Genomic DNA, 15852 nt, shown 5'->3' on the forward strand with positions numbered 1-15852 from the left:
CTGCTCACTCCTGCGTGTCCGGTAACTACGACCGTCTCTGATACAGATGGGGATTCAATATATGTTTGTTGAATGAAGCAACCGAATCCCACTGGTGTTTCCTAGTCGCTCTTTGGTTATACATTCTGATTTGCTTGGCAGCTGTCCTTTTAACCTCTATTATCCTCTTATTTCTGAGGGTGGAGGTCATTCTCTGCTCTCAGATCTTGGCCAACAACTCGTCAATGTGAATAGGAGCATCCATTTCCCTTGGGGGAAGAGGGTGTGTGTGTGTGTGTGTGTGCACGCACGTGTAGCACTTCTTCTCAAGAAACTGCTTTGGGTATCTTATTGTTGCTTTATATACCAAGTGAGAACTTTTCATGAGGATCAAAGGGAGACAAACAAAATAATAACATTGGGACACTCTGACATGGGTCTTGATGATGGTTCTTAACTTTTTTCAGCTGATTGAGAGACTGAAATTCACAATGTTCTTTGCAGGACTCTATGGGATGTTGATATTTTAATCCCATGAAAAAGTATTAGACAAATTCCATCATCAGAAAATATGACCATGTTCTCTATCCAGTGTCAGGCCTGAACCACAGGCGTACTTATCTATAATAGGCTGGTTCTGAATTTTTCCTGAGGCTATTTATCTGCTTCTGTTAGAGAGGTTTGTCTTTTATGAGCAGACATGCAATAGCAGATTCTTGTGACTCGAGAAAAGATTTTGGAAGGAAAACTTAGAATTGACAAATTTTAACCATTGACTTATGCTTGTCTTCCTCCTGGGAAAGGGCACCATTTCCGATTGTAGCTGCACATTCTCTAACTTCAGTTTACAGACTGGGTTCTGTGGGAGCAAATCTGTGTGCCATGGAGTTGCAGTTAGAACAGAATGCCAACTGTTAAACAGGGTCTGTCCTTGTGTCTCATTGTCTCACATGGATATTTCTGAATCCAGTCCAAATTACTCAGTACTTATTTTTTGTACTTCCATGATATGCAGGCACTGTCCCAATAATTACTAGGGATCTAGGAAGAGAAGGCACAACATGCTTTGAGTCTGATATGGAAGAAAAATAAGTAAGCAAGCAAATAAATCAAACTCATCTTAGTGGGCTTCCTACCCCTTTAAGGCATGATCTCCTTGGGGACAGTCTCAATTAAAAACAGCAAGGTGGAGTTGGAGCATCACAGCATCTACCGACAATGACTAAGTCTCGCCAATCTCCGGCAATGCTTGCTTGAATATTATGCTGAACATTCTCCACTTCAGATTTCCTCCCAACCGTTCTCAGACCTGCTCTGGGCTCTGGATGGCTGACCTCTAGAGGACTGCATGGACAGATCCCTGGGTCCTATGCTTCCCATCAGTTGGACTGTTGGGGATCTACTGGACCATTGGCAGAGCAGCCAAAAGAGATTTGGGAGAGACGTCAGGCTGATGATCCTCCCTGCTCTTTCCATGTGAGACCACACCAGTCGGCGAAGGGGGCTGCCTCTTTGTGGGTTCTGGTATCTGCTCCTCCCCTTGCTCCATAGGCCCAGGATAGGAATGACTCCCTCTGCACCTAAACTCTGAGTGCTTCCATATCTCCTGTGCATCCTCCTACCCTTCACAAGCCAGTTTCCCACATCTTTGTGAGTAGTTCTTCACTAAATCTTAATGACCGCCACTGAATATGCCATCTTTCGCTGGATGCAATCTTGACTTTATCAACTCCACACGCAGAGTAGAAAATTCTAACAAGACATCCATTGCTTATTCTATGACCTACTGTCCTGATCTCCCTCCAAAAAAATCCCAAACTAGCCCAGAACCTAGGAATTCAGATTTTTAAAAATAGAATATGTTTCTAGAGAGAATCAAGGAAAACTACCTGTGCATATTTTTTTAAATGATGTTTTACTATGGTTACTCTTTAGTTCTTGGTCCATGCCTCATTCGACTTCGTGTTCTCAATGACTGAAATCAGTCTGCCACATAGGCAGCACTCCATAAATGTTTGTAGAATGAATCTGCGTGCTGGTAGGACATGAGAACTAAATGGGGAACTGATTGCCTTATTCTTCATTTATATCCCAGCTAAGTAAATAGAACATGAATCTTTCTGAAACAGCAACCAACCAACCAACCACACACCATGTATTTGACAAAGGTAGATTCAATAGTAACTAAGTCCATTTTTTCCCTCTCTCTCTCTCTCTGGCATGGGTGTGCACCCTTTCACCCTCCTTCTTTCCTTCCTTCCTTAGCTTTATGCTTTTAGAATAAAGTAGCCAAAGAGGTGAGAATAGGGAATGTATAGCAGTTCCATTCCATCAATATACAGATGACACATCTACATGTAAAGGATTTATCAGAAACGTGATATTCTTCTGGTAAACCATTTTTATTTCAACCTCCCCAAATACATGATAATCAAATTGTTCCAGTCATTTGCACATTTGGGAAAAAATAAGATGTAGGTTTAATCCATCTAGGTTGAAAAATGTTTTCCTTTGTTTCAACTCAAATACTTAGTGGGGGAATAAGGAAGCCTGCAGTCCAGGGATTAAATAAATGGAAAAACAGTAGGAATGCAACTTCTCCTCTGACTGCTCTGTGAAATCGTGAATTTTAAGTCTTATTTCCCACTGACTTGTGAATTGTGTATTATTCCCATGCTTAAACTCACTACATCAAGTTTAAATTAAAAATAGTTTCAGTTCTCCAGCTCTTGATGGAATTTGAACTAAAAATTTGACTAGGCTTACTTGTACTAACAAAAACTTTTGTGCCACTGTAGTAATTTTGTTTTGTAGCATTGTTACCCCAAAATACGCCATCTGTAACATCTTACGATCGTGTGAATAGTGGCTTTTATACCAGGCAGTTTCCGCCAGTCTACTCAACACATGGGAGCCGTGTGACCAATAGTAGGGCTTGCCGTGGAGGAGTTTTCTGTCCGGAGGCCAAGACCAGGGGAAGACGCTCTCTGTTATTTACGGCTTTATATTAAGTGAATCCTCCCGTACCCTCCCTGATCACATCTCCCTCCTCTCCCACCCCAGATAAATGCACTGTCCTGAATTGTTGTTTACCATCCTGATTCATGTCTTTATACTTTTAGAACAGAGACGTGCATTCTGAAATGATACATTGTTTTACATATTTAAAATGGTCATAAATGTAGTTATGCCATGTATCTTTCTGCGGCTAAAACTTGCAATTTTGTCCTTCAGGCAATGGGGACTGCCTGTAGAGATTTCAGCAGGAAAGCAACTTGATCAGGCTGTGTCTCCTAAGAACTCATGAAATGCTTTAGCTTAACATAAAGATGAGACAATGGAGAGTGAGAGGGGGCGAGGACTTTCCTCGAAGTCATGCTTTAGCAGAACGAGGACAAGAAATGAACCACGCTCCCAAGCGCTTGCTGGGCCTGGGAGGCCACGCTTGAGAGCAAAGCAGATGGGAAGAGCTGTGTGAGACTCAGCATCGTGGATGTCTTCGAGCGTGCTGCTGGCTGGGATTCTGGACAAGAGCCAGTGAATCCCATTGCTCTGCATGTTTCTGAGTTACTTAGTGAGATCTGCCCTTGTAGGGGGAGGTGTGGGTGGAGGGGACCTCCTCCATCCTTGAAGCCAGGTACATCAGTAACAGTTCCTGGGAGTAGGGCGTTCTGTCCTCTTGTGTCTAGCATCTCCTCATGTTGGAGTCGGTCTCTGTGAATACATCTACCAGATGAGGGTTATCCATGTGGCATTCTGTTTCCTGTGCAGTTCGGCAGGGCCACCCTCCCGTTGTCTGTGGAATTCTTGTTCTCCGGGTTTCGGCAGTCTGCTGTGAAGGAGCTGATGTTTTTGGCATGAGGGTTTCTATTTCAGAGTTCATGATAACGAACCCTCAACAAGGTCAACCAGATGTACTTCCCACTTCAGGACTTACTTGGTTGTGATCCCCTGATCAGAAATTCTAAAACAAAATGCAATTCTGACAACACCATCATAAAAGATCACTGAAAAAATGAGGGTGGAAGATTCTTTAAAAATACACGTAGTTACATAAACTAGAGTACATCCCAACAATGAAATACCGTGCAGTTGCAAAAAGGGTGAGACAGTGCTTTATGCACTGATACGTAAAATCTCCAGAAAGCTATTAAGTAAAAGTGAGGAACAGCAGAGTTTATATAGTATGCTACTTCTTGTATGAGGAAAGGGAGTAATAATAGATATTCATATTTGAATACAGAAGCGTTAGAAGGATCTAGAAGGGGTGGTCAGAAGTGGAGGGAGGAGTGAAGTGGAGTAGGCAGGAGACTACTCAATATATGCCTTTTCATATCATTTTTAGTTTGAATCACATATATTTTTACCTCTAAAATAGATTTAAATAAATAAGGTCTAGTTCAGTTGACATTCTATTGGTGTTAATTTCCTCTAGTTGATAATTACACTATGGTCATGTAAAATGTTAACATTAGGGAGTGTTGGGTAAGCGCAGTAAGGAAACTGTATTATTTTTGCAGCTTTTCAGTAAGTCTAACAGTTCAAAATAAAAAGGTTTTCTTTTTTTTAAAAAAAAGATGATACACAAGTAGCTGGTAAGCACATGAAAATGTGTGACATCGTTAGTTATCTGAGAAATGCAAATTAAAAGCACAATGAGACACCACTTATATAATAGATAGAATGGCTAAAATTAAAAGAAAAACCTGACAACAAAAATTTTACGGGAGAAATTGGATCTCTCATACATTACTGGTGGGAGTATAAAATGGTCCAACAATGTTGGAATAAGGTTTGGCGAATTCTTATAAAATTAAATATGCATCTACTTCTTGACTTGGAAATTCCACTCTTGTTTATCCATGGAAAGTGATTATGCAAGAATGAATATAACAGCTTTATTTACAATGGCACCCAACTGGAAACTACCCAAATGTACAATAGGGGGAGGGATGAACTATTTATTGTATTCATACAATGTATATTGCTTATTGTATATTCAATGGATATACAATGCAACATATTTTTATATATATATATACAATGCAATACCACTCAGCAATACAAAGGAAAAAGCTATAGATGCATACAGCCACATAGATGAAGCTCACAGACATAATGATGAAACCAATACTAAAGAATTTATACTGCATGGTTCCATTTATATGAACTACTGGACCAGGCAAAACTAGTGTAAGGGAGAAAAATATCAGAACAGTGGTTGCCTCTTGTGGAGGATTGACTGGAAGGAAACGAGAACTTTCTGAAGTGATGAAAACTTTCTATATGGTGTTAGAGTTCTGGATTTTAGAGGTGTATCCATTTTTCAAAACTGTGCAGTTAATTTTTCTGTATTTCAATGCATGCACATTTTATCTCAAGAAAAGAACTGTAAAGATGGAAGCTGGGAATGAGTAGAGGTACAGATGACACAGAATGCCAGAATATTGATAACTGTTGAAGTACAGTGATAGATTCTTGGGATTTCATTACATTATTCTCTTTACTTTTTATATATTTGGCATTTTCCACGGTAAAGAGTTAAAAATTATTTTAAAAAGAAAAAAGAAATACAAGTCTTGCTTTAAAGGGAAGTAGTAATTTGGAGCAATAGCTGGGCTTTTTTGCTTATTAAGATGGGAGTTTTATAGTGTATTTTAAGCTGACAGGAGTGAGCGTTGGGGAGAGCATGTGGCAACACAAGATGTTCCCTGATGACACTGAAAATTAAAAGAACATTTAAAAATGTGCAGTGATAAGATCATAATAAAAGAATGTCAAAAATATTGAATTCCAGGCTTAATGCTGGAAAATGCTAAGGAAATCTAAAAAGCATTTTAGAGGTAGGTTTTGGGTAAGAATACCAAGAAAACTCAAGGTTACTGAGAGCAGGTGGTATGTTAACAAATGAAAAGAGCCCGAGACTACTTCAAATACTGATTTTCCTGCCTTTTCTACTCAAGAAAGTGCTTTTCAAAGTTTAAAAGTGAAAGCAAATAGAGCTGGGAGGGATTTCAGCCTTTGGTAGGTGAGGAAGAAATGAGAGGACGGAGCTTGTTAAAATGAATTCAAACTCAGGTGACTTCCGTCTCCGGGACAGAGGCTACTTGCTGGTAGCCATTGAGTAATCGTGGCGAGCAAGAGAGGGACAGAAAGGTAAGGATGGGGGAATGCTGACCCAGTTTGTCTACCTTTATTATTATTATTATTATTTTAAAGATTTTATTTTTTTCCTTTTCCTCCCCAAAGCCCCCCAGTACATTGTTGTATATTCTTCGTTGTGGGTCCTTCTAGTTGTGGCATGTGGGACGCTGCCTCAGCGTGGTTTGATGAGCAGTGCCATGTCCGCACCCAGGATTCGAACCAACGAAACACTGGGCCACCTGTAGCGGAGCGCGCGAACTTAACCACTAGGCAATGGGGCCAGCCCCCTTTATTATTTTTTTTTTTAAAGGGAGGATAACATTCTAGAAATTACAGACTGGTAAATTTGACAATAATCCTTAATGTTCTAGAAGAGAACAGATGTCTTGAAAGCCCACAGTAAATGAAATAGTGATTTCTAGAAGCCCATTGGGTTTGCTCAGAGCCAGTCCCTGCCCTACTAGTTTTATGAAAATCCGTGAGTAGGACTTGTCTGGTCGTCAACGTGTTATTTGGCAGTTTTCCTCTTGCTGCTCTAGAGACAGGACAGATGGATAAATGAATGAAGGTGAAGGCAGAGAGTTCTGCAAACTGTCCGTTTACAGGCATTTGAACAATGTTGGTGATAACTTCTACCACCCACTGCAAGGCTACGTGTCTGGATCTCACATGTGGAAAGAGCCTGAGTCTAGTGAAGAAATTGATGTATTTCCATCTGCATCTGTGCCTATATCTACATATCCATCCATATCTATGAGATTCTATCTACCTATCTACATATCATGAAATTAGCCACCTTCTTCCTTACTTAGACATAAAAAATTAGCCACTTGCTATACTCAGGGAATGCAATGGACTGATTATTTGAGTGTTCTGTTTAAGGCTATGGAAACTCTTTCTCCTCTTGTTGCAAATAATCCAAGATTTTATCAGCACACTTTCCTGCCTTATTAAGTAGAGCATAGAACAAAAGTTCCCATGTTCTTGGTGATTAATCATCCTGTGAAGCATCAAGGATATTATCTAAACCTGTTATGATTGCAGATGGGCGGGAAGAGGGGAGAGACGGCTGGAGAGGGGCCAGAATTAATATGGGCACCTGGGTGTCGTTATTAGAATTCGATTTTACATAACATCTTGTGCTTTTCATTCTTTTCTGTTCTAAAAGTGAAATTCTGAAGTCGTTATTAGAGGCTTATAGGTATTTGTCTTTAAGAGCCACCTGTCTTTAACGTATTTGTGATGGCTTAAAAAAAAGTCACAGTTAATTAAGGTGCAATTCTAAAGGACTTGCCAACTATGTGGAGAAAAGACATACAGCGAAATGCTCCCTGGTTGAAGTTTTCCATTTGCGTACTGTCATGCTTCAGATTTGTGTTATTATGTGCATCTAACCCCATAGCTAATAATCAGCAGTGAATTAAAAAAGCAGGAAATTCACATCCAACTCCCAGCACTGTTAATGAGCGTTCCCGATGATTCTGCAAAGATAAGGTTGAAGCAAATTGCTGAGAAGATCTGGACATATTCAGCCTTCTCATATATATTTTTTTACATTAACATTGTGCTACAATTTTAAGGACTGTCTCTCCTTAGTTATCATCAATTTAGTGAGGAAAATCAATTCTAGTTTTAAGACATCTTCCTACCTCCTGCTCAGCTGCCTCCTGACTTTCAGTGATTATTTTTGGGTGTGTGATACCAAAGTGAAAATTGTTGGCAGCCTTAAAAAAAGATGATAACTTAGCACATAATTATATGATGTTTCAAGTGGTTCTCTAAGTTTTTCTTGGTTGTACAAATTGTAATCTACTGGAGAAAAGGAATGGCATTTTCAACTTGTTTGACATTCTCAGCCTGAAATATAGTTATGATTGAAATTACTCTAATAGATAGTTTATAGTAATTATCTCAATAGTTGGTCTGATGGAGAGAACAGGAGACTCAGGGTCAGAGATCTGGACATTTGCCAGCCCCGTGACCCTAAACGGGCAAGTCACTCTCTTCATTCAGCTTCAGGATTTTCATCTACAGCAGTGGGGAGAATGGTACGCACTTTGCAGAATTGGTACAGGAATTGTCCAGGATGATGCGTCGGACGGCTTCATGGAATGCACATATAGATGGACTTCCAGTCTCTGCACACATTCCATCGGCTCCTTCCCTTCCTTTTTTCTTCTTTTTCGTTATTTTATAAATAAGATTGTCTTCTCTTGCTGTTGTGGGTTCAAAAATTTCCTTACTTTGCTTTGTGGGCCATCTTTCAGAATCCAAATGCTGACTGCATAATCCCTGCACCTCTGCTCCTTTTGACCTAGCAGGTGGAATTGGGTGTTCAGAAGCACCAGGGCAGCAAGTTAATGCCAGAGATTCTAAGATCACTGCACTGCTGAAGAGTTTTGCTTTGATTTGCTGAGTCGGGTACAGGTGGAAAGTCTCAGGAAGGAGAAATGAGGCGAGCTAGGACAGTAGAAAAAAAATCGTAATAAAGAATTAATGCCAAAATGTAAATATAGGAATGTTAACAAAGAAAACATTTATAAAAATGCAAAATTAGTATTAGAAGTGATAATTCCACAGATTTCTGCTTCAGGCCTTAGCATCCTGCAATAGTTTCTTATAGAATCTCACTTTCACACCTTTGTAAGCAGATTCATTACTTAAATAAAATGTAAATTGAGATTTTTCTTAACCTTAGGCAGAGGATGAAATACATTCAAGAAGTGAGATAGGCTTATTTGTTTCGTGGGTTTAACCAATAACAGAAATAATGATTTCTGGGCCTTGGTGTTTATTTCTGACACAGTCCAGCAGGCTCAACATTGTGAGTGACTTCATGTGTATTAAGCTAGGAGACCGCCACGGCCTCCTTTCTAGCCCGTCATAGCTGCTGATTGGAATTGTTGAATTTCTAAATTTAGAACTAATCTGCTGTATGACTTTAGTTATCCTGGGTTCTGAAAGTCAGGATCATTGCTTGGTCAGTGCTCCTGTGATGGTTAATTTTATGTGTCAACTTGAATGGACCTAGATATTTTGTTAAACATTATTCTGGGTGTGTCTAGGAGAGTGTTTTGGATGAGATTAACATTTAAAGGTTTTATTTTTTCCTTTTTCTCCCCAAAGCCCCCTGGTACATAGTTGTATATTTTTAGTTGTGGGTCCTTCTAGTTGTGGCATGTGGGATGCCACCTCAGCGTGGCCTGATGAGTGGTGCTGTTTGTGCCCAGGATCCGAACCGGTGAAACCCTGGGCCGCCGAAGCAGAGGGCATGAAGTTAACCACTCGGCCGTGGAGCTGGCCCCAAGATTAACATTTAAGTCAGTAAACTGACTAAAGCAGATTGCCCTCCATATTGTGCAGAGCCTCATCTAATCAGTTGAAGGGCTGAATAGAACAAAAGGCTGACCTTCCCTGGAGGAAGAGAGGAATTTCCTGCCTGACAAGCTTCAGACTTAGACATCAGTATTTCCTGGTTCTATAGCAATTTCCAGCCTTTGGACTTGAACTGGGACATTAGCTTGGCAGATTTTGGATTTGCCAGCCACTATGATCACGTGAGCCAATTCCCTACAATGAATCTTTTTGTATGTTTACATGCTATTGGTTCTCTTTCTGGAGCTGCCCCTTGACTTATGCAGACATCATAAAAATGGGTTGAAGTCTTTTCCAAATACCCCCAGGTCATACGTCAGTAATACAGAATTCCATCAGTATAAATTGATCTTCCAGACTTCATTTGGAGTGGAATGGAAGAATTCAGACTGTCTGCTTATGAACAAAGATCACATCAAATGGTAGTCATTTCATTGATTGTCTTCATTTTGTGCTCATTTGCTTTCATTTATATCAACCTAAGCTCATATTCAACATCCACGGGGACAGGTAATTATCAGATAAGTCTCTTGTATAATTGCCTTGGGTTGTATGAAGAGAAGTAACTCTTTTGAAGGCTTGGGGAGAAGGTCTAAAGTGGAAATATACAGAGAGAGTCAAGGTCAGAAACACATGGTCTTTGGAGAAGCTGCTGAGAACTGAAGTTACACTTTCATAAAGAGCACGAAGCCTTCATGTGAATTTTTCTCTGTACGGTTAGAGCCCCCTCAGTGCCATGAAAGGCACAACTTGACAGACCCCAGGAGAGACACAAGAGCTGATGTCTCAGGGGCCAGTGAACTTTTTCTGCAAGGGGCCCCATAGTAAATATTGTAGGTTTTGCTGGCCAGATGCTCTGTCGCCAATACTCAACTCTGCCATTTTAGTGCACAAGTCACCATGGACAATTCATACACGGTGAACAAGGCTGTCCTCCAATAAAACTGTGTTTATGGGCTCTAGGATTTGAATTTCGTATGCTTTTGCATGTCATAAAGTAGTCTTTTGATTTTGGGGGGAAACTTTAAAAACTGTAAGAACTATTCTTAGTTTGCCGTCTGCACAGAAGCAGGTAGCAAGCTGTACCCGGCCGCGCCCATGGGGCGCAGTCTGCCGAGCGGGCGTTCTTCTGCGGAGTCAGCGTCACCATTGCTTTTTCTGTGCCCGTGTGCACTGAGCAAAAGAAATCGCCATTTCCCCCCAGCCCAAATGTTACAGAAAGCGCTTAATTTAATTAACGTCCCTACTAACATTTTATCCACGTCTACATTTATCTAATTAATTTGGTATAGCAATAATAAAAAGAATGATGAATGGAATCATATATATATGTATACGTATATATGTATGTCTATAAATATATATATTTTTGTTTTCATGAAATATTTTATCGATTTCTTATGTATTTTCTTTAAATATATGTATTTATCCATGAGTATCAGTCTTTCATTTTTACCCCTCTCTGAAAGGAATCAATGAAAGCCAATTATCCTATAAAATAGCACAGTTCTAGCCAAATCTCATTGCTAGAAATGTTATAAAGATGATCTTGGATTTTTTTGTTTTTTGTTTGGGCTTTCTGCTTTTCTGTCTAGGGTGGGTCCCTGAATTGCTGTGGATCTCAGGTTCTTCATCACTAAATGAAGAGCGAGTCTAATTCAGGTGCAGGCGCATTATTTCTTGAAAGGCCGGACAGTTGCCAATTACCCCACTCTGCTCAGATAGCACTCAAAAGCAGCCAGAGGCACTGTGTACAGTCTGTAAATGAATAATTGTGGCTGCGTTCCAACATAAAACTTTATTTACAAAGATAGGCAGAGGGTCAGATTGGGCTGTAGTTTGCTGACCTCTGGTCTAGTTGGTCTTAAAATACCTTCAGAGACCTGGGAATCAGATGAATGTGGCCTCACAGAAGTGGACGCCTGGAGGAAGCTTGGCAATGCTTTCTGCCTTTAACTTTCCAAGAAGTCAATTTTATCTACATTTAATAAATAGAAAAATTGGTGCATAAGGAGTGCTAGTTACATGTGGTAATTATGTGGGTGCAGCAGGCTCTATTAGTGATTCCTTCTTTATCTCGATTCTTCCAAATCATGAGCTCCGAAAGCTTTACAGGTTTTCGAGAAGAGCAGGTAGTTACTAACTTGGAGGTCACTTATGGCGAAGAATTACCTACAGTTCTTTCATGTCTTAGGTATGTGATGTGTAGACTTTATTCGTGTTAAATGTTGTCAGCAACAAACTTCGCTTGCAAGATTTTCTCCCTCCTTCAGGCTACAAGAGAAGCAATGTGTTAAATTTCAGTTAAGATCATAACAAATTGTAGTATTCCTCACATGGAACTCTCATTTCGTATTTCATTATTTCTCACATGTACGATTCTAGGGAAAATAGCTTAGAGATATGGTAAATTCAGGCTACATTAAGCAAAGTGTCTAATCATGAAAATCTCAGGAAATTTATTTGAAGTTTTCCCAGAAGGGGCTTGAGTTCCTTGAAAGAGCTAAGGGCAGTCCCTGACCCAGTGCACCTTCAGTTAGGGCTTCCAAGTAAGTCTTTTTCCATAGGTCCATGGTTTCCACAGGAGGGCTTGAATCCTTTGTGAAGACGTGTGGGCTTCTCGTAAATGGTTTGCTGGGTGGAATGGTGTCTGAATGACTTCCTCCGGTCGTGTGTTCCAAGGAAATGCTCTGTGAGGGGTGCTGCTGTTGTAAGAAAAACACACACTCAGCCAAATTGCTCCCAGAAGCTGCTGAATTAACAAAAATTAAACCAACTAAGAAAAAAAACCTTTTACATAAATGAGCCCCAGTGGCTGATGATGGTAATCCTCTATCAGCTTGGCAGAAATTTTCGTGTTACAGAAAATTTCATGGCTGCGCCTCAGCTCAGTCTTTCTCATTGTGCATTTTCTTTATGAAATAGTTCAGTGCGAATGTCTTCAGGTGCTTTAGGCAGATGGTGCTGGGAAATCGTTTTTCGAATTGCCTCCTCAAGAAAGTGGTGGCTGGTAAGAGTCGAGTTGCTTCAAACCAGTCAGCAACCTGTATGTTAAGCTGCCTGTGTCAATTTTTCATCCAAAATGTGGGTCATATTGGTTAATAGAGACTAAAAGGGTACATTGTTCCAAATGTTGACATTTGCAATTCTTGATTTCGGATGAATTTTTCTAATGATTCATTGAAATGTTTAAAATCTTAAAATTAATGAGTGATTTAGATTATGTTTTAATGATCTTATATTTCTAGTATATCACCAAATGACCTGAAGGTATAATTAATGGAAGTTATTAAATATTTATTTGGTTACTTTAATTTCTGTCTCCTCCACTAGATAAATACTAAGTGAAGACTTAGACTTTGTAACCCCAGCATTTAGTAGTAGGAGTTCAATAAATTTTTGTGGAATTAACTAAAAAATGAATGAATATTGTATTTGAATATTACACTTAGTTTTGTCTTATCTTTGTAAAATAGTCGTTAAATACATACTTTAGGAATTTAATTAGAAACTCTTTGAATTAATATTCTTTTACTTTTAAAGTGCTACTCAGGGGAATTATATTACCTGAAAAAGTCTATGGTCCTGTTAGATACACTAAAATTTGGATATATGAGTCAAATTTATATCAGCTCAATGTTCTCTTATTTGGTTCAGAGTCTGTAACCATGCCAAAGATATTTAAAAACTAGAGTTCAATTTTGCACTGCTTCTTGAGCCCTGAGGTTTGTTTTGGGAATTCTGTGTATCCTGGTGATTTTTTCTGCCAAGAGAATTGGCGGGGTCATTCGAGGAGAGCATAGAGAGCAGTAGAGAAAGGAACCAAGTACAGAATCTTGGTAAAGCATATATATACATTAAAAACTTAAACATGCGAATAAGTACATATTTGTCAGGTTCGCAAAGGTCTGGGAATAAAATGAGATAAAAATGGGACAGGCATAGAAAGGCTAAGCACTGCTGTGGTGTGGGGCATTAGAGAGAAAATCTAACCAGGTCCTAGTCATGCTGAATCCAATGAAAGCAACATAAACCTTGCCAATTCTATTTTCTGTCATTTTAAAGTGTTGATGAACAGAAGACACAATCTCTCTAATCTGTAACATCAAGCACAGAGTATTTAATTAATATGTCACAAGATTTCTTTGATTTGAAAAATATGGAAATAACTCAGTGCTGTAACATACCTTAATTTAATCAAATATGCAGCAAAAGTATGATATTTTAACCTACCAGAATGGATAAAGTGGGAAAGAAAGAAAACGCCAAGTATTGGTGAGAATAGAAGCCACTCTCATACATATCTGGCAGGAATGTAAATTGTTATAAAAAATCATCTGGAAGTATCAATTTAAACTGAAAATATGCCTATTCCATAAGACAGGAATTCTACTCCTAGGTATGTAGCCATGACAAATGAGCACAAATTCCCACCAAAAGACACAGATGAGAATGTTTATAGAACTTTGTTTATCATGGCCCCAAACTGGATAGAACCCAAGTGTCCATCATTAAGATAATGAAATTTGTTCTATGGTCTTAAAATGGAATATTATATGACAATAAAAATTGAATGACTGCTTCCTGCAAGAATATGGATGGATATCATATTGAGCAAAAGAAGCTGGATGCAATGATTCTATTGATATGAATTTCAAAAGCATACAGAACGTGTGATAGGAATCAAAACAGTGGCTAACTTTGAGGGACTGTTGATTGGAAAGGAAAAAAGGGAGCCTTTGGGTAGTGAGGAAAAAGTTTTGTATCTTAATCTTGGATTTTGTTTACAGGAACATATTTGGATAGAAAAGATTATTAAGCTATGCTCCTTTAACTTTAATATAAGCTATAGTATAAATAGTATGTGCTACACTATATGTATTTTAGAATCGGTTATTTTAAGTTGTGTTTTCATACAAACATATTCTTTCCTTCTCTATTTCCAGATTGGAAATCTTACCATCCCAACTTCATGCCTTTTATCAATATCTCAAGATGAAGAATTAGAATTAAAATATGCAGATTTTATAAGAAAGAAAACATCTCGCAGGTTATCTCACTGCCCTCTTCAGTTTGCATCGACAAGGATAAGTCATTATTTCTGTATGACTGAAAGCGGAGCAATGTGTTTGCTTCCCCAAGCCCTCATTATGTTTCCTGCAAGCCAGTTCAGGAGCTGAACAATAATGCAATTACAGCTCAGTGTTTGTGAAGAGCAGTTCATATCCATTACTGCTGGAACATCATGTCCTTCCTTTTATAGGTTTTTGCCAGTGGAAAGGCTAATATAATCATGAAGGATCAGGGGCAGTTATAGGATTTCCCTGGAGTTTCCTGTTCCTAATGCATACACTCCTTCATTGTAATGGATTGACCTTTGAACACTAATGTAAACCTTATGGCTGGTTGTTTTATTAGTTGCTAGAACCTTGCTCACTTGGGTTGTTAATTCACCCTAAGCAAAGACCACCTGCAATTAATCTTTTTCTGATTCTTGACACCATGGTTTACAATTATCGATTCCTTTTTTTAAAAAAACTAATTAGATATTTTAGTCTTTTACAAACTGACACAAAACTACAGGTCCCTTAAATGATTTGAGTGTCAGAAGAAAAGAGCCCTTACCAACCCATCAAAGTTTGGTCTATAATGATTAAATTCATTTATATACAAAAGTAGCTTTAACTCTTTAAGCCAAGAGCATCTTTTGCAAAGGACAGATGAATCCAAATATTCCATTCACCATAGCTGTATTTGATCTGCCCCATGTCCTCACCTGCTCAGTTGGTGACTGACAAGGACAATTCAGACCTGCCTTGTACCTTACAAATCAGAGTTGACAGGTACAGACTCAGCCCTGACTGTCTCTATCACTGTGGTGTTCAGGATCAGGGACGGCAGAGAAAGTACCCTGGTGCCTTTACCCGATAGCTATTTATGTTCTGAACCACTCTCCAAAACAAAATGGTACATGCTCATGGTCCAGACCAATTGAAATATGATAATGTGGCTCATGATTATGGGATGCATCCATTTCAATTATTTTTTTTCCCCAGTTCACTTCTTTCTCTTGCGAAATGGACCCTTTAAAAAAAGTAACCTCAAATTGGGCAGTAATTGACAAATTCTGATCAAGAGGGACACAAATTTAGTGTTCTCAAGATTCATACTGAACTGTCTCTTGAACTGTCAGCAACTTGTTCTGTCTAACCCTTCAGTTCATCCCACAGACCTCCTGCGTGCTCCATTTTGACATCCTGATTGATTTACGTCTACAGCTCTTTGCCCTTTGGCTTGGTATCCTGATGGATTTCTTGTCTCCTTTTGCCTGCATTGGCCCTTCTGGGTACATCA

General features: G+C 39.1%; 1 long non-coding RNA gene across 1 annotated transcript in view; it reads left to right on the plus strand.

The window, feature by feature from the left end:
- Nucleotides 1-14538, plus strand: part of LOC139081151 (uncharacterized) — an 83509-nt gene extending 68971 nt beyond the window's left edge. Inside the window, exon 2 of the long non-coding RNA XR_011536207.1 lies at nt 14445-14538. This is a non-coding gene — a long non-coding RNA (uncharacterized lncRNA). The remainder of the gene's footprint in view (nt 1-14444) is intronic.
- Nucleotides 14539-15852: the final 1314 nt, after the last annotated feature.

The sequence above is a fragment of the Equus przewalskii genome, chromosome X (assembly GCF_037783145.1).
Source record: "Equus przewalskii isolate Varuska chromosome X, EquPr2, whole genome shotgun sequence".
NCBI classification, from domain to species: Eukaryota; Metazoa; Chordata; class Mammalia; order Perissodactyla; family Equidae; genus Equus; species Equus przewalskii.